Consider the following 19,623-nt stretch of genomic DNA (forward strand, 5'->3'; position numbering starts at 1 on the left):
ACCCTGCTTGTGGGTCAGTTTCCCCTAGCTCCTCATGCAGGGGCTACTGCACCCCACAGGATCGGGCTGCTTCCAGGGCCAGGATGCTCTCACAGCTGAGCACTGAGCCCAGGGTCTGTACTCCGTGGGTGGCAGCAGCAGTTAGACACTAACACGGGGAGGGAGATGCTGTTGGGACCATACTTTCACTGCCCAGGTGCTTTCCAAATGCATGTAGATGTCCCTGTCCCTTCAGAAAGATCAACATATGGGGTCTTAAGGTAGAGACAGGGAAACTGAGGCACAGAATGGCTGTGTGATTGAGGCAGGTTCCCTATGGCTATCGGCATCCATCCTCTTGTGCACTTCACTGGTGGGCAAGATTTTCATGCCTTCACCCATCAGTACGAGCACACTCAGCACCACAAGTGCCAATTTGGGGAGCAGGCAGCCCCAGAGAGCCACTGCCACCTTGACCCAGCTTCATCCCAGCCAAAGGATGGGGACAAGGCCAGCACAGCTCCCTAGTTCCCCATGGGTGTGCTCATGGCCCAACCTGAGCAGGATTTGGGGTGACCTGCGCATCCCACCACAAGAAGCAGCATCCCTGCAGCAGCTCACATCAGTGCTGCTGCGGCTTGAAGGACCCTGGCACCAGCTGCACCAGAGCCTGCCAAGGCCACTGGTGCTCCCCGGAGCCAAGGGGACACGCGGGAAAAATCCTCGACTGAAACATCAACCGCAGCGCTGGGAAGAATTGTCTCCTGACAACCAGAGAAGGTTGTTAGCTACTGTGCTGTATCATAAATCACACCTCTATGACACATGTTCAGAGTCCCATGTCAGTGCTAAAGTCAGAACGCAGCATCTTTCCTGCAGAAACAGTTACCGGCCCTGGAGACTCCTGCAGCAATATCAGTGCTCAGCCCTTCCCTCCAAAGCTCCCGGCAGAGCAGAGCTGGCAGTGCCATGGATCCCACATGTGACATCTCCCCCATACAACCACCTCTTCAGGTACACATGGAGTGTCAGGACCCCCTGGCACTAGCCACAGTACCCAGCCCTGGCCACAGGCAGGGGCAGCCACAGGCAGATGCTGCTGCTGCTGACGGGAGATGGGGACAGTGGTGTCGCCAGCCTAGTTTGTGCTGACGTCCCCCCAGCGTGTTCAAACAGGATGAGCAGAGGGTGCCCAGAGCAGCACTTGGACCCTCGATGCCACCACAGCCCAGCCTGGCCAAGGAGGAAGACTCCAGCTCAGCACCAGAACATGCCATGTAATACCAGCCTGACGGTCATCCCATCACCAGGCACATTTTTGGGGGGTGTATCCCCAACCTGGGTGATTCCTGGCTCTTGGAGGCATTGGGAATGCAGGCACAGACACAGTGTGCTGGCAGCCTCTGGCTCTGCCAGCTCCCTGAGCCACCACAGCACGCAGCATCCAGCGCAGAAATCCACTCAGCTGCCTTTCCAGATGAGGACAAGGGTCTGAAGTGCCTCCCTCCACCCCCTCGCTGGCCAGGCAGTGGGTGAGCAGTATCACTAGAACACAGGGACTCAATTCATCCCCCCAGCTTCACCCACTGTGCACAGGCATGGATTTGGTCAGGGTCTGCAGTGCCTCACCACCACATCCCCCACACAACGCCATCACTGGAAAGCGATGACAAGCACAATCCCTGTCCCCTGGGTTCTGCATCCCTGCCTCTCCCCTACAGCGGCCCATGGAGGGACACGGTGCTGCCTCTACAAGGAGCAGCACGATTCAGCAGCCTGCAGCCACGGGACTGCAAGAGCTGCCGTGCAGTGTCCAGAGCTGCAGGACACACACACCATGGTCTGTGCTGGTACAGTGCACCATGCCGTGAGTGTGGGATGACCATGGTCATGAGGGCAGTGCTGATGCAGGCACTGGCATGGGGCTGGCAGCATCAGAGATGCTCCTGCTCTACCAAACATTCCCAGCCAAAGCCCTCACCACCACACAGGCACAAGCCATTCCATCCCACAGAGATGGACATCTCCTAGACCGGGCAGGAATAACTCCCACTTGTTGCATTCCCTATCTAGAGAATCAGGAGCCAGCACGTGCTTGAATGTGGTTCTGAACTAACCCAGCTTCTGGCAGGCAGCTTCCAGCCTCCTGAATCAGGACAGGCAAGCACAAGTCCTAGGACAAGCTGTGCAGCGGCTGTGGGCAGCCCTGGTACCTGGCAGCAGGGAAACAAGCAGCATTGTCCCCCCTTTGGGAACAATCACCGTAAAGCCAGCTTTGGAGTTGGACTTATCCCCACCATGGGCATCCCGGCTGCAGCCTGGCCTTGGAGAACCGGACGCTGTCTCTGGGTTAGTGCAGCTCAGTGCACTCCCCGCAGCAGCAGGGCTCAGCTCCTGTGAGTCTTTCATTTGCACAGGTGCAGTCAGAATAAAATAGAGGGAAAACAATGGATGCTGGAAAGGTGCCTCCAGAGCAGGCAGCAGACTGTTGGGAGAAGGAGGCTTTAGGAAGCGGACGTGCACTCAGCCAGCTCCGGGTCAGACTTGGTCCTGCTCACCGGAGCACAGCACCCACTGACCACGGCTCCAGCCATGACTGTGCCCCCAGAGCAGGAGCCAGGACAGGAGCCTGGGGCAGCTGGGCACAGCATGGTGCCGTGCCGTGCCGGGAAGGATGCGCGGCGCCACGCGAGCAATGCTCACTCACCTGCACAGCCACTGCTTCCTTCCCTCCTGGCTCTGCTGATCGCCTGCTGCTGGAAGAGCAGCTCATCCAAGAGTGGCTCTTTGAGAGAATCCCTGTCCCCTTGACGCACACAACCACAGGCATGCTCCCATCCCGGCCGGCATCCCCTGCTCCACTCCTCATCCGCCACCTCGGCGTCTCTCACCCATCACCTCAGGCTTCTCACTTGCTCTGGGTTTGGCTCTTTTTTTTTTTTTTCTTTTCTTTTATCCTTTTTTTTTTTTCCCTTTTTTTTTTTTCTCCCAATCTTGTTTCTATAGAAACGAGATTAGCAGAGGGGGAAATAAACCAGCCCCATGTGACTCAGATTCCGACACTGAAGAATCTCCTGGTCACGCTTGCCGGAGCTTTACGTAACCACGAGTCTGCGCGGGCTCGGCTGAGGGGACCAGGCTGGGATGCAGGGACCAGGTTTGAATGGGGGGACTGAGCTCAGATGGGGGACCAGCCTTGGATGGGGGGACTGAGCTCAGACGGGGGATCAGCCTTGGATGGGGGGACTGAGCTCAGATGTGGGATCAGCCTTGGATGGGGGGACTGAGCTCAGACGGGGGATCAGCCTTGGATGGGGGGACTGAGCTCAGACGGGGGATCAGCCTTGGATGGGGGGACTGAGCTCAGATGTGGGATCAGCCTTGGATGGGGGGACTGAGCTCAGATGGGGGATCAGCCTTGGATGGGGGGACTGAGCTCAGATGGGGGATCAGCCTTGGATGGGAGGACTGAGCTCAGATGTGGGATCAGCCTTGGATGGGGGGACTGAGCTCAGATGGGGGACCAGCCTTGGATGGGGGGACTGAGCTCAGATGTGGGATCAGCCTTGGATGGGGGGACTGAGCTCAGATGGGGGATCAGCCTTGGATGGGGAGACCAGGCTTGGATGGGGGAACTGAGCCTGCATGGAGGGACCAGGCTTGGATGGGGGGACTCTGCTTTGATGAGGAGAACCAGACTTTGCTGTAGAGGGACCAGCACCAGGCAGAAAGCAGCAATGCTTTTGGCTTACCTCCCCTGGCTTTGAGCTTTCTGCGGCACTCCTGATGCAACAGTGTGCCACCAAACCCCACCAGCATCCTCAGAGGATGTAAGCCCCTGACACCCTGTTTGGCTACCTGTTGATATTGAGAGGTGGAGAAAGCAGAGAGTGCTGAAAACTGCCTGAGTCCCACTAAAACTTTTGGGGTGCCCAGGCAAGGTTGGGAAGAGGGGGGCCCAAGCCCCCATGCTGCCAGGCTCTCTTGCCCCAGCCCTCACCACTCAGGAAAGTGGGTTTGGCTATCCATGGGCTCCTGGGTGACCGTGCAGGGAATATGGTGAGCTGCAGACAGCCACATACCTCACACTCCTCAAGTTCCTCTTCCCCAGTTTCCTAAATCCATGAGCACTGTCCATGAGTGAGCTGTTCCACCACTGTTTGAGTGCGCAAAAGGCACAGGACTCTGCACACAGTGACTTCCCAAGCCCTCGATGTGCTCCCTTAGCTCACAGACGGGCACTGACTGCACATGGCTATTGCTGCCTGCCAATGCTGCCCACCCAGCCTTCTGCTGATGAACCCCACATCTGCACAGGACACTGCAGATCTGGGGCTCACCCCACTGTCCAGATGCTGCCCAGGGCTGGAAATGGGAAGCTTGGGTGATCTGCTAGGACACAACAGTTCAACCCCAGGAGCAGTGTGGTGCCTTCCCCAAGGCAGCAGCACAGGAGCTCAGCTGAGCTCATACTCCCTGAGCAGGGCTGCAGAGAGCATCTCAGGGGGATCAGTTCTTGACCCAAAGGGCAGGGCATTGGATCCACACAGAGAAAGGAACTTGCCAGGAAATTCTCCAATTCCAGTGTTTCCTTCAGGGATTCATTGTCCCATGTCTCAGGCTGACTCAAAGAGTGATTAGTCTGTGAGATCTGATGCCATTATAGCCCAAGGTCTGCCCACAGGCTATCTCTCCCCCACTGAACACCACATCAGTGGAACAGGCTCCAGTATGCCTCGGGACAGATCACCCATCACCTAACAGCAATTTCATAGGATCCCAGCCTGGTTTGTATTGGAAGGGACCTTAAAGCTCATCCAGTTCCAACCCCCTGCCATGGGCAGGGACACCTTCCACTAGACCAGGTTGCTCCAAGCCCCTGTGTCCAACCTGGCCTTGAACACTGCCAGGGATGGGGCAGCCACAGCTTCTCTGGGCACCCTGTGCCAGCGCCTCAGCACCCTCACAGGGAAGAGCTTCTGCCTAAGAGCTCATCTCAGTCTCCCCTCTGTCAGGTTAAAGCCATTTACACTTGTCCTATCCCTACAGGCCATTGTCCAAAGCCCCTCTCCAGCTTTCTTGTAGGTCCATTTAGTGACTGTAAGCTGCTCTAAGAGCCATCTTTGGGTTCCTCATCAGCAGAAGTAAGGAGGAGTGGCAGCTCCAAGTCCCTCTTGCACTGTTGCCCCAGAGCTGGACTGCAGCGGGGGGAGTTGTGCGCAGTGAGGGTTAGCTGCAAGGGGAGGAGTGTTCACCAGCATGCTGAGCCTTTCAAGGCCAGAGAGAGGGACAGTGGGGATGCTGCCAATAGGGAAAGAGTGGCAGGAGTTGCAGGAGATGGTAAAGAAAGCAGATGGAGGTCTCAACAAGAGACAAGGAGAAAAGTCTGACAGCCCTGGGACACCTTGCTGCAACTCTAGACAAGTTGACCTGAGCCCCTGAATGGTTCAGAGAACCTGAACCATTCTTCCTTGTGCCACAGCACATGTCAGTGTAAGCTGCCTCTTGGTTGATGAGTACCCTAAAGCCATAAAGAAGACAGATCACAGCTGCAAAACCCCAATAAGCAGAACCCAGGGCAGCCCTTCAGTGACAGGAGCTCAGGGAAGGGACTTTGTGGCAGCAAATTTCTTGGTAGTCACCAACATTTGCCACTAACTGGGGGGCATAAGCAGCACTTACAGATTGACAGTGAGCACTGCTTTAGCAGGCCTGGCGGATGCAGGCACCGAGGCTGACGCTGGGCTGTCTTCTCTGGGAAGGACCAAGCTTGCAGGCTCTGGAACAAGGAGCCAGGATGGGAAGACAGGATCCTCTATTTAAAGTATGAGAACAGGGTCACAAAAAACTTCCATCAGCAAAAATGCTTCGATATGTGCAGCTAATTATAGTTGGCATTATCAGGCTGCATTACAATTAGCAAGTTGGTGGCTGGTCTCTATTTCTGACCTGCAGCACAAGGCGGATAGGTACACCCAAGGATGAAAGGAGAAGGGAAGCAGGGGGAGAAGGACAGAGATACCTCACGGGTGTATTTAAATAAGCAGCACAGCTGTTTCCAAGAGCAGTGGAATAGGAGGTTTTATTTGGAGGGTACTTACAAAGAAAGCCAAGGAAACACCACCCATCTCTTCAGAGCAGCCTCAGGCAGCAAGCGGAGCACCTCATGAACCTGCTCGCTCCAATTCCTTCAGCACCCTTCAGGTGTGCTCTGAGGTACCACCCCTCCAAGCAGCACCCTGGGCTGACTTTTCAGAGCAATTTAGAGGCCAAATTAAAGCAGCATTCAGGAAGAAACTAAATCAGACATCCTACTTGCACTTCCTAAAGCCTGCTCCTGTTGGCCTGTCCAGTATTCAGCACCAGGGAGGTTGCTTCATGACAGCAGAAGCAAATGAACGCAGGAGCAAACCCTGGAAATGGATAGCATTTTTAGAACTTTTTTCTTGTTTTCTTTGAAAACCAGAGTTTTGTCAAACTCAGAGTATTTGCTGCACAGAATATGATGCTAATCCAAGCAGAAGGAACCATCTGATGAGTCTCAAATTAAAATGTTCCTTTGCTTTGTCTTTCAAACATAGTATTTTAATACCCATGTACGCTCTGAATGGAAGGTAAATTTGCATGTCCTCCCCCTAAAAATTCTTTATCAAAACAATGATTTTGTTCATTTGCATTTTGACAATAACTGTCCCCGCTCTGGCCAACAGCTGCCAGCACAGGAACAGAGATGCTGGGCACGTGTGTCCACAGCCTGGTGAGTCACACTGCACCCTCAGCCCCCATCATGCTCGTGCCACTGAGGGGGACAGGACCCGCAAAAGCATCATCTTCCCCCATGGGCATCATCATCACCCATGGGCATGCACAGTCCTGTTGGGAATCATCCCTGTGTGGGTACAAGTGGAAGCATCTCATGGGCAAGCACAGTAAGGATGCAGCGGGGCATGCTGCCAAGAGACCCTGCCCCCACCGATATGAACGTAGCCCATGAATGGGGCTGTGGGACTTGGGAGGAGGTGGGATCCTGAAAATGATATAAAATGATACAGAAGTTTCCTCTTGCTCCAGAATCTAAGCGATATTTAGACTGAGGTCTCCTTGCACATCACCATGTCAAGTTAAGACCCTGTTATATCCAGTGAGCTGTAAAACAACTTAGAAGAAGAGAAGGATTTGGGGGCACTGGTGGATGAAAAGCTGGACATAACCCACAGTGTGCATTTGCAGGGCAGAACCCCCCATGTGCTGGGCTGCATCCCCAGAGCGTGAGCAGCAGGTTGATAGAGGAGAGTGTCCCCCTCTGCTGTGCTCCGGGAAAGCCCCCCCCCCTGCAGTCCTGATCCAGCTCTGGGGCAGCAGCACAAGAGGGATGTGGAGCTGTTGGAGTGAGTCCAGAGGAGGCCACGGAGATGCTGCGAGGGCTGGAGCAGCTCTGCTTGAAACAGGCTGAGAGAGCTGGGCTGGGTCAGCCTGGAGAAGAGAAGGCTCCTTAAGGGGAGACCTTAGCGCAGCTCCAGTGCCTAAAGGGGCTACAAGAAACCTGGAGAGGGGCTTTGGGCAAGGGCCTGTAGGGACAGGCCAAGGGGGAATGGCTTTAACCTGACAGAGGGGAGACTGAGATGAGCTCTTAGGCAGAAGCTCTTCCCTGTGAGGGTGCTGAGGCGCTGGCACAGGGTGCCCAGAGAAGCTGTGGCTGCCCCATCCCTGGCAGTGTTCAAGGCCAGGTTGGACGGGGCTTGGAGCAACCTGGTCTAGGGGAAGGTGTCCCTGCCCACGGCAGGGGGTTGGAACTGGATAAGCTTTAAGGTCTCTTCTAACCCAAACCTTTCTATGATTCTGTGTAAGCAAAGATCTTTTCCTGACTCCCTGCCACAAACCATAAAATTGACGAGCACTGTTTCATAAATGGCACATACCAGTATGCTTCACACTCAAAATTAGCTTAATCTACTTTCAAAACAGAAGTCCAGCCATCTACAGGCAACAGTTGAATAAAATCTACAAAATAAAATGGACAAATATTCTTTTCCCTGGGAAAAATCTCCATCACTTTGCTTATTTTTAACAAGTCCATACTTTCCCTTTACTATTGTTTGTAATGAAGACATTGCTCCTTCCTGAGCAGCAGGACAGAGCTTGGGCTCTTCCAGCTGGGCTGCGTGAGCATGCTTGACTGTATGGCTGCCAAGGCAGAGGAACAGACTTGCTCCCATCTTGCCAGGGGACAGGAGTGCTCTGTATCCAGCCCTGGCAGTTTTCAGAATATCCCCCTAGCAAATAAAGCTTTTCTCCTAATTAAAAAGATGATAAAAAATAATAATAATAATTAAAAAAAAAAGACAAACCGACAAAACCCAACAAATCCTGCTCTATGTGTGCAATCAGTGTGGACAGGTGAGAAGCACCTTGGAGGGGACCTTCATCTTTCTCCACCCACTCTGGCAGCAGCTTAGGCTGAGCCCATGTCTGGCAAGACACCACTGTGTCATCTCAGCATCCCTGCTATGCCACAGCATCCCTGCCAAGTCTCAGCATCCCTGCCATGTCCCAGTATGCCTGTCATGTCCCAGTATCCCCACCATGTTTCAGCATCCCTGCCATGTCTCAGCATCCCGCCATGGCCCTGCATCCCCGCCATGCCCCAGTATCCCCTTCATGTCTTGGCATCATCGCCATGCCTCAGCATCCCTCCCTGACCCAGCATCTTTGCCATGTCCCAACATCCCTGCCATGCCCCGGCATCCCTGTCATGCCATCCCCATCTGCCCTGGCAGCTGTGACTTCAGCCTGCTCCCCCTTTGGGGGGCACAGGCTGCCCTGGGGCTGAGGCGTTGTTTAGTCTGAGCACTGTGCTCGTGCTGGAGCCGGCTCTTGTTTGCCATGGCCCTGCGTCCCATGCTGCTGCAGAAATGGAAAAGCTTGTTATGTTATTCTGGGCTGCCAGGCAGCCCAGCTTTTCCAAGTGCAGGAGAGCAGTGATGTGGTTAACACAAGCCGGCCACAGAGCCACGATGGTTTTTCTTTCTGGGCTGGCCTCAACCTCCTTCTGCGGACCACACCACGATGGGAATGCAGGTGCCAGGAGCTGTGCGTGCACGTGGGAGTTGCCTGTGCACATGGAGTGCTTGTGAGTGCCTGCAAGCTTGCACTGGGGGCTGCAGGGAATGAGCCCAGACCCTGGAGGCACCAGGATGTCTGCCCAGAAACACACCTCCAGCAGCATCCTGTTGAGGGCTTTTTAACAAACAATGGGCATGTGAGCGATCCAGGACTCTCGCCATTGGTCGGAGTTTGTTGTAAGGATTAAATGGCCTAGTTCACAGGTTGCTTCAGGGAAAAGCTGTGGCCACGTATGCGGAAGTTCGGCAGGAGGGAAACAACTCCCGGATGCTGAAGAAGGAATCAATCAGGTACCTTTGCATTGTGTGTAGAAACCAATCATGGTAAAGCTTAAGTGCAGGACCGAGCTTGGAAGCTGTAAAAGGCAGTGCTCTGAACTGAATAAAGGTCAGTTTCTGATCACATTATTCAGCGTGCTGTCCGTTGATCTTCTGCAGCATCCCACTGGCCTCAGGGACACGTCCCATAGAGACACACAGAGCCTGACCCATGCGTGTGCTGCCTCCAGCTAAAGCTGGGAGCTTGGTGGTCCTGGTGGCCCCCAAAGGGCCGCCCAGCACCTCTGTGTTTCATTCACAAAGCTCCTCAAACTGGTAAAGTAGCACCTACAGAAGAACTACATACTAAAACCCAATCCATGGAGGATCCTGGGTTTGGTTTTTTTTTGTTTGTTTGTTGGTTGGTTGTTTTTTTTTGTTACCTAACTAAAGGGAAAAAGAAGGAATGCAGAATTCTGCAAGATTGACTCTAAGATACAACACTAGTGTACATCAGCACCAAGTGGGAAAAACTCATCAAAGTATTTTCAGTCAGAAGAACAATGCCATAAAATGCCACCAAGTTACACATAGCTCTCTCCTGCCCTCTGTGTTGCCTCTCCTACAGAAAGTGAGCAGTTACAAGGGACAGCTGGGTCAGTCTACAGACCCCACTCTGCTCTCAGTACCCTTCAGGTGGTGGACAGCAGCAACGGTTGTGGAATGGGTCCCAGGATGGACAACTGTGTAATTGTGGAGGCACCCGTGGGACTTGTGCACAGCATGCACTATCCCCTGACGGTTCAGCTGCCACAGGGGTGGATCTGTGCTAGGGACTGGGAGATGGGGACCCATCAGGTCAGTGTTGCATAAACATCTTTCCATACTAAAGGACGATTTCCCTCAGGTCCTGGGAGCACGTCAGGATTTACAACCCAGCCTGCTGGGCTCTCTTGCACCAGTGCATGAATCTGCATCTTTTTCTGTTCCCAGAATCTTCAGTGCTTCCCAGTTCAGTGAGAACCTCTCACCACCCTACCCAAGGCACTCACCCATCAGCTTTGCCCAGCAATGTGCACAGGGACGCAGCAAGCTGCTTAACAGCCCTTGAAATAACAGGGACAAAGAGAATGGAAAACGCACCCCTACAGGCAAACCGTAGCTCATCCAAACTTCCTCCCAGTCCAAAAGTCCCCTTGAAAAGGCATGATAGGGATTTACAAAGGTTCCTCTTGCAAGAAGGGGGAAAACGCAGGAGAGAAAAGCCTTTGGCGTGCCTCCCCCCACAGCAGGGACGTGCTGCCGGGCTGTGAGGGACTTGAAGAGATTTGCGATGCAATAAAAACATTCCTGCCTGCGAAGCATGAAACCCAAAAAGTTTATGGGAAACCACTGTCTTCGGGATGTCTGCATATCTTCAGGCATCCTGGGAGCTGTAGTTCAAAGAAACCAAGAAAAAGCAAGTGGTCGATAATGATGGTTTCTGGATGGAGGTTGTGTGACTATTGGCTCCCACATGAAAGCCTGAATTTCTGGGATACTGAGCCCGTTTCTGCAGCCAAGTGAAAGGATTGCTGCTCGGCGCCTGGGGCATGAGAGACTCCAGCAACAAGGCGAGGGAGAGCAAGAGGTTCTTGCTGCCCTCAGGGAAGAACAAATGGCCTTGGCTCCAGTAAGAATGGCCCAAAAGCCAAACATCCATGATTAGGAGGAGGGATGTGCTGCAATGGGAGCCAAGAAGGACAGGCCAAAGCCATTTCCAGGGCCAGGAACCTCGCTGTGATCCATCAGAGATGTGGTCCCTGTGTGGGGCAGTGTGGGGCATGTCTCCAGCCAGTATCCAGCCAAAGACAGGCTGGTGGGGTGACCTCAGTGAGGGACTGCACATGGGGATGGGGTCCTCCTCCAGGCTGCAGGAGGACCCAGCAGAGCCATTTTCACCTGGTACTATGAAAACTATAGGACACCAGTCTGGGCTGCAGGGACTCAGCTAGAAGCCTCAATCTCTGTGCTCAGTTTCCACTTTAACTCTTACTATCCACCTATCCCCAAGCGTATACGGACTGTCCTTTGCTGTTTGAACACTCACAGGGAGATGAGCTCCTCAGAAGCCAGCTGTCTACACTGCACCATGCCCAGCATCATTCAGTCACCATCAGGCGCATTTCCTCAGACCCCACCAGGCCAACAAAAGGTGGTTTATTCTGACACAGGAGCCTTTTAATGTAAAAGAGTCACCTCCCAGCAGGAAAACTAGTGGCACTTGACATCCTCCAGATGTGACCCTGCCAGTCAGCAGAGCTCTGGCACCTAAAATGCCCTTCATGCATGACCACACTGAGAGCAGCAGTGCGGGGACAAGGATGTGAGAGGGTGGCATCTTGTCCCAGACTGAGCCTCAAGTGATGCAGATGAGACACTTTTGTTCCCAACCAAGGAGTCCTGCAGCAAAGACCACAGCCATAGGGCAAAGGCAGCAGCAGGGACATGAGCCATGGTGGGTGACCTTCTCACTGTCTGCCTTTCATTGTGGGCTTGGGCTTCACACGTCAGACCACAGCACTGCTCTGTGGTTGTGCAAGGTCCTCGCTGCCTTTGGACAACATCTGCCCACCAACACAAGCACAGTGGAGACACACAATGACAAATCCATGATGTGAGGCTTGGTACTGGTTGACCTAAAACCCTAGCTTGACAGCAATGAAAGATGAACCACGGGATGGCTTGTCCTTGGAGGAAACCTGTAGCCCTGAAGAATCAAGAAGAGGTGAATTATTCATGCTGTCAATAGCACGGGTGCTTTGCACGTCTCATCTTCCCCCTCCATCCTTGAGCACAGAAAACATTGCAGGCTGGTGCTGTGAACATATCTTGGTGCACAGTGAATGATGCCTGTGGGTTGGGGACACCACGGCAGGCAGGTCCCACTGAACACAGCACCCTTCACACCTTGCTGCAACTCCACCCAGGCTATAGCCTTCCAGCTTCTCAGAGTAAAACCTGCCTTTTAATGCAACCAGCTGGCAGATCCACAGGGCACTGCAGCCAAGAGCTGAGGCTCTGGAGGCTCTGAAGAAAGATGTCTGTTTTCACAAACAGTACAAAAGGGACCCTGAGACAGTCACGGCCGTAACAGGTAAGATGAGAGACCTTGTCTCCAAGATTTAGGGCATCATGGGTCCTCCTGCTTCCTTTTCCTTGACTGTCAAACTCACACAGAGATCCTGATCCTCCATGGAACTAAATCCCAGGCTTACTGAAACCATACAGTGGACACAGCCTTTTCCCTGCGTTGAGGTGTCTCGGCCCCGCTTGGTACAAACCTCTCCTCCACACGAAAAGGTACCACCAGGTAGGTGGCCTCCTGAACCTCCCCAGACCAGGCTCCCTACCTCCAGTCAATCCCCATGAGTCCTCAGCATGGGGCTGTCACTAACGCACATGGGTTAAGCAAATGGGGTGTTCCAACCCCCCAAGGCAGAGCATGGTCTTGCAGTGGTTGTGCTGGCTTGCTTCAAACCTCAGTCTGGTGCCCTCAGTCTGTTCCACAGTACTGATAAAGCCCAACTGAGGAAGATAGTGGGGCTTCAGGAGCAGAACAGATGCTCAGCCTCCCATCCAACTCCAGCCAAAACATGGCTCCCCACCCGCGGCACGTGCAGCAGCGCCTTTGCTGCATATTCTCAGGCACCTTCAGTCTTCCCCTACACCACTCAACCCTGTTAGAATGGTTTTCATTGCACCCTGAGCCTCAGCAATGGGTATCTCTGAAGCAGAACCTCAGGGAGGGAAGGAAGGAGCAAGACGCTGCTGTTCAGCCCATTTCTGAAAGGAAAAGCAACCATCTGGGTTCAGAGCATCTCTCAGCAGCTCAGAGGAACACACACATGCTGCCACATTTTGATATGAGATGGCTTGGTGCTGCCCAGAAACATAACTTAGGCCTCATGCAGTCACTTTACCAAGCCCTCTCTTTGAATTAATGCCACTTTTCAAATCAGACTGAAAGCGCTGATGTCTGTCTACTATACGAGGAGTCCTTACCAAAACTACTTTTTCCAAATGAGCCAAAGCAGCAAAGGGTTACTAACCAGGGACAAAATGAGGACAGGGAGAGAACGTGCTGTTCTTTGATAGGGACCGTGCTAATGAGCATTATAAAACTAAAGAGCAGAAAAGACTCAATGACTTCAACCATAGAAGAGCTGCAGTCAAGGCGCAAAGCAAAACAGCAGAGAGAAGACAGGGGAAAGTCCAGTGTGGTTCCAGCACTTAGGGCCACGTTCAGTGCCTCTCATCTCCAGCACCAGGTCGCTTGATTAAAGTGGAGGTAACCCAAGCTCCTCTGCTAGTCCTGGGCATGATTTCAGCCAGCCATAACCCAGTCATGATAGAAAGATCATTACAGTATGATCATGACAGCATGCTGAGAGAGCTGGGCTGGTTCAGCCTGGAGAAGAGAAGGCTCCTTAAGGGGAGACCTTAGAGCAGCTCCACTGCCTAAAGGGGCTACAAGAAACCTGGAGAGGGGCTTTGGGCAAGGGTCTGTAGGGACAGGCCAAGGGGGAATGGCTTTAACCTGCCAGAGGGGAGACTGAGATGAGCTCTTAGGCAGAAGCTCTTCCCTGTGAGGGTGCTGAGGCGCTGGCACAGGGTGCCCAGAGAAGCTGTGGCTGCCCCATCCCTGGCAGTGTTCAAGGCCAGGCTGGACGGGCTTGGAGCAACCTGGTCTGGTGGGAGGTGTCCCTGCCCATGGCGGGGGTTGGAAGTGGGTGGGCTTTAGGGTCCCTTCCAGCCCAAACCAGTCTGGGATTCTATGAAAGGGCTGTTAGGTGATGGCTGAACAATGGCTTTGCAAAACACAATTCACTAAGAGCACCACTGCAGGCACTGGTCATTGCCTTCTCCTTCAGCATGTCCTACCACCCACTTCCTGGGGACGTGCGGCTGCTGTGCCTGCTCTCCCTGCTCCTCCTTGCAGCTGGTTAATCCATGGGGAAGAGGAGCTGTCACACCATGATGCTCAGGCCTTGATGCTGCCAGGGGATCGAATTCTTATGGCTTTGCAAGTGGCACTTAGGTTTGCTTGAATGGTTGGCTTTGGTTCCCTCAGCTGCTGCAGGGACTCTGCTTTTACAGGACTAAGTCCAACCAAACACTTAAGCATGTGCTCATCTCCCCGGTAAGAGCAGCCTGTGGAGATCAACGCTTCACAAAAAACACACTTTCCTGGATCAGGGCCACAGTGATGGAGCTACCACCACCGAAGCCATACCTGAACAGGACCTCCCAGTGCTGTCTCTCCCTAGGAAAACCAGCAGAGCTATACTGAATATCAACCTATATTTTAGGTGTTTCAAAATAAGCAAACCTCCCTTCCCCTGAAAAATAAGAGAAATCCTAGAAAAAACAGAGCACAAACTGTACCTTCACACATCCCCCACTGAGCGCCAGCCCAGGGCAAGCACAGGGAGCCTTGAGTCCAAAGACAGTCACATTTTCTAGGGAGCATGTTAGCACAGCCCTGGAGCTGGTGGTGACAGGTAAACTGGCTGCAGGGAGCCCCTGGACTCCCAGCACCGTGCCGGGCTCAGCAGAGACGGGAGCTGGACCCTGGCGGGACAGATGCTCTAAACTGGGAATGAAAACATTCCCCCCTGCTCAGCAGAAGTGTAGGCTCAAAGTGAGCCCTTGTCTGGGACAGCCAGCAGGCGAAGCAAGGCGACGACGACAGCTCCACCGGAGTCCAAAATATACTCGGCAACTTGTTTTGAGTTACCTTATGCAGGGCTTTAAAAAAATCACTTAAAAATTTCCACCCAACCTGGCTGCGGAGCAGCAAGAGGACCCTGGGTTTTGTTTCCATCAGTACAGTGATTCTGATCTGAATTTCCACCCACCCCACGCACCCTGGGTAGTGAATAGAGAGAAATTTCAGCGTGGAGAAGAGCCATGGAGATGACAGCCACCCAGCATATGCTGATCTTGAGTGATGACCACAAAGGCACCTGGCTGGAGGTGGGAGCGATGCTAACTCCCACCACCCCAGTCTTTGCCTCACGGTGCCCGGACCCCACAGGCCCATCAACCTTAGATAAACCCCCAAAGGTTTATCTTGCTGCACAAGCGCCACAGTGCAGCCTCCCCCCCTCACCCTCAGGCATTCAAAGCTCCTGCTCATGGCTCAAATCAACACGGCTGCATTACAAACAAACATGTAGGAGGGAGAGAGAAAGAAAGAATCCCTAGAGGGATCTGGAAGGCACTGGAGGAGCTAAAAATAAGCACTGCCAACAAGTCAGTGTAGAAACAGAAAGCTAAAATCCCTGATAATAGAGGGTTGCCAGCCAGAGGAGGGAGATACCTAGCACCTCACACTCTGGCTCTACCCACCAAGGCTCCTGGGGAGAGCAGGAGCACGGAGACCAAAGGGGCATTGCTGCTTCTCAAGCAGTGGTGGGTAATCTCCAACAGAGCCCAGCTCTCGGGCAGGGCAATGTGGCACTGAGGTTCCTTGATGCCTTTTAGCCTTGTGTTTTCATATCACCTCTCAACGTGGGCCAGCGATTGCGAAGAACCACGATGCTTGAGCCAAACTCCACAATCCCTCCTTCTCTCCCTTCTAAGCTCCAGAAATCAAGCCAAATCTGGTGTCCTTTCCAGTGCTGGTCACCATTTTTCCCCACATTCCTCAGGTGACAGCAGTTCAGTCTCAGGGCTCATCTCCATAGCTTGGCTCTGCTATTCTCCCCCGCCCAAGGGTGCATGCCCTGACCCAGGCTTTACACCCCCATGAACATGTGTCATCATAGGCAGAAACCTCAGAGCACGGGCACAGTGATCCCACAGCTATAAGGCAACAGAACCACTCTTGGAGAGTGTGTCAGAGGCTAAGGATGGCAACTCGCTTGCAATGAGAAATTCAAATGTGAATTTCAAGATACTACAGCACCAGAAAATCTGCGCTGGATGCAACTGTGGCAGATGAGGAGGGTGGAAGAGCCCTGGGTTTATCCACCACGCTCTAGGAGAAATCCAAGCCCACTGGAAGGTCCCAGTGCAATGGCTTTCGTTCTCCATGTCCCCAAGGCCTGGAGTGGGAAATGCATCCCCAAGAGTGATCGGGAAAGCCCCCATGCTTGTGCCACCCCAAGCCACCACGCTGCCAGCAACAACAGTAGGGACCACCTCCATGGCCAAGAGGACATGTACTGCTTACACCCATCCATCCTTAGAGCCAACATCTTCTGCCTGTCCCCGAGGCAGCCTTGGCACAGGCCTCCTGGTGATGAAGGGCAGCGCTGGAGGGACACAAGGCAAGGACAGGCCAAGTGGGAGCAGGGTAATCTGATGACTTGCACTTGCCTCCCCCAGCCCGGTGGCAGGCTCGGGTGACTAATGCTGCAGGAAGGGGATGCTGCTCTCTTGACACAATACACGCTGTTAATCCTGCAGGTTTATCTGTCACTTCCGTGCCAGCTGCAGGAGCCAGCACCATCCCGCGAAGCTCCTGGAGCACTCCCATGGGAATTGCATGGCCTCCAGTTCCCTATGTGCCTCCCGGCTTCCCTATCCACTATCCCAGCTCCTCCTTTCTCTTTCCTCTTCTTCAATAAAAGCTCTTGGAGGAACAAAGTATGTCAATGGAGTGTTTGCTTAAATAAAATGAGCTGGAAATGAGTGGGAGCCTGAAAGTTCATTGCCTGGGCTCAAAGGGGGAAATAAGGCTACAGCATGGATGGAAACTCATACCTGGGGTCACTGCAGACACATTGCACCCCGCTGCAAGGGCAGGGAACCACAGAAGTGTAGAAGTCCCTAGATGGGGCAAAGTTCCCAGTAATCCCCAGCCCTCCCCAGTGCCTCCCCACCCCACTGCTCCATCTGGGGACCCCCATGTCCCCCACCACCATTGGCAAGCAGGACCAGGACTCACCCTGACCTGCCCATCACTTGCACACCCAGCACCTCACCTCCATCTCTGAAGCAAGAGCCTTGGACAAGCCCAAAGGGATGTCCCCAAGGACACAGACACCAGGTCCCACAGGCAGCACTGGCTCTTGGTCCAGGAGCCCACAGGCAGATAACCTGCTGCTGGTGACAGCCTGCGCCAAGCTGGGGCAAGCGGCTCAGCAATAACCCAGCTCTCCAGCTCAGGAATGTCCAGATAAATACAGAAATACATAAAAAGGCCATAAATAAGGTTGCCTGAGATGGCTGTTTGTCTCCCGCCTGGCCAGGACCCCCTCTCCCCCACTGCTGTTTGCCTTGGCAGATGACAGCTGGGTAATTTGTTTCCATTGCAATGAAGTCCTAATTAACTGGAATAAACTTTTTACACTAAGTGTGTTTGTTTAACAAACTGGCTCCTTCAGAGCCTCACCGAGACCTGATTGATGCATTTCAGGGGAGTGGAAACACGCTGGGTGCTTGGACATTAAAGCTGCAGTGTCTGAGCAGGCCGGGGCTGAAAGGGCTCTCTCTGTGTTTGGGAAATCAAAACTGACACCTCTGATGTCTGGCCTAGGACGGAGATTTCAGCATGGCTTTTGTGTACAAATATTTAGGGTTTCACATTCGCTATGGCTGACACCTCCAAGTGTCCTCACTGCTCAGGAGAGCAAGGTCTTGTGGCAAGGAGATCCCCTAGGACCATGCTCTGCACTGATGGGATCCATCATGTGGTCCAGCCTGGTGCTGATGGATGATCCATCATCATCCATCAGTTCCATGATCCTGATGCTGATCCACATAGCGGACCCACTGCTGACTGTGATGGATGTGGTGACAGCACTGCTGGCTCTAGCCAGTCAACAAAATGCTAAAGGTGGGACCTCCACAGGATGCTCTCAATAAAGCAGGACTGATGTCTTCAGCAGGAGCCATGCTGCCTCCTCCCCACCTTCAGAGATCGGCTTCATCACTTCTGAAGACAGTGATTTGCAATAGCGACACTTGGGCAGTTAGAAATCAGTCTAAGATGGTTAGAAACTGGTTAGAAGTCTGAGACTAGCTTCTGGTTGAAACCAGGACTTTCAGTGACACCCACCAGCTGTGGGGAGGCCAGGGACACAGAAGCTTCATAAAAGCCCAGAAGCAGATTCCTCCTCATCCTCAGAGCCATCCCGTTTGTCTAGAAATGGCAAAACCAAGCAGCTGCATGGCAGATTTGGTATCCAACACAACCAGGTCTGGCAACCTGGCCCTCACACAGGCGGTCAAAATGCTGTGTGCATGCAGAGATGCTTACTGGAAACATCTGGGAACAACGGAAACGTCTGGAGATAGCAGCTCTTGTGCTGTACCTTCTTTGGGAAGACTGTTGCCAAGAGCTGAAGGACCCTCAAGACAAGCAATGCTAAGGCCACACATTTGGATCCTGCGTGGAATGCTGAGCCCACACCTGGGACCCGAAACATAGGAACATGGAGCTTTTGGAGTGAGTCCAGAAGAGGCCACAGAGGTGCTGCAAGGGCTGGAGCAGCTCTGCTCTGGAGCCAGGCTGAGAGAGCTGGGCTGGTTCAGCCTGGAGAAGAGAAGGCTCCTTAAGGGGAGACCTTAGAGCAGCTCCAGTGCCTAAAGGGGCTACAAGAAACCTGGAGAGGGGCTTTGGGCAAGGGTCTGTAGGGACAGGCCAAGGGGGAATGGCTTTAACCTGCCAGAGGGGAGACTGAGATGAGCTCTTAGGCAGAAGCTCTTCCCTGTGAGGGTGCTGAGGCGCTGGCACAGGGTGCCCAGAGAAGCTGTGGCTGCCCCATCCCTGGCAGTGTTCAAGGCCAGGTTGGACGGGGCTTGGAGCAACCTGGTCTAGTGGAAGGTGTCCCTGCCCATGGCAGGGGGTTGGAACTGGATGAGCTTTAAGGTCCTTTCCCACCCAAAGCAGTCTGGGATTCTGTGATCTGCCAAACGGTGGCTTAGGATCCAGGACAAAAGCTTTGATTAAAAGAAGGACAGAAGAGGAACACAATGGGAAACAGATGACCAAACTGGTGCTTGAAGAGGGCACCCAGAACCACCTTGCTGGCTCTGGCAGGACTCCCCATGCAAGAGAAAACTGCAAGGCTGCACAGCTCCATGGTAAGGCCTAGGTCATGAGGAGCCCCAATCTGAAGCTGTATTTCAGCTTTCTAATGAGATAGCTGTGTCAGTAATAAGCATCTCTGACATCTGAGGGACAGAATGAATGCAGCTGAGCCTTTCCTCCTTAGGTGCTTTTTCCTTCCTACATCATACCACAAAGAAAAACCTGTAACAGCTCCTGTTT

The 19,623-nt window shown here is 53.4% G+C and overlaps 1 protein-coding gene across 7 annotated transcripts in view; it reads right to left on the bottom strand.

The window, feature by feature from the left end:
* LOC136016422 (ankyrin repeat and fibronectin type-III domain-containing protein 1-like) overlaps positions 1-19,623 on the bottom strand; it is a 231,786-nt gene that overhangs the window by 43,460 nt on the left and 168,703 nt on the right. The window contains exon 1 of one of the 7 annotated variants that reach the window (XM_065683599.1): positions 5,662-5,718. The exons of the other annotated variants lie outside the window; for them this stretch is intronic. The gene's annotated coding sequence lies outside the window, so the exon portion shown is untranslated. Of the gene's footprint in view, positions 1-5,661; positions 5,719-19,623 lie in introns of those variants that run through there. 7 annotated transcript variants of the gene reach the window in all.

This window comes from Lathamus discolor, chromosome 6 (assembly GCF_037157495.1).
Source record: "Lathamus discolor isolate bLatDis1 chromosome 6, bLatDis1.hap1, whole genome shotgun sequence".
In the NCBI taxonomy this organism is placed as follows: domain Eukaryota; kingdom Metazoa; phylum Chordata; class Aves; order Psittaciformes; family Psittacidae; genus Lathamus; species Lathamus discolor.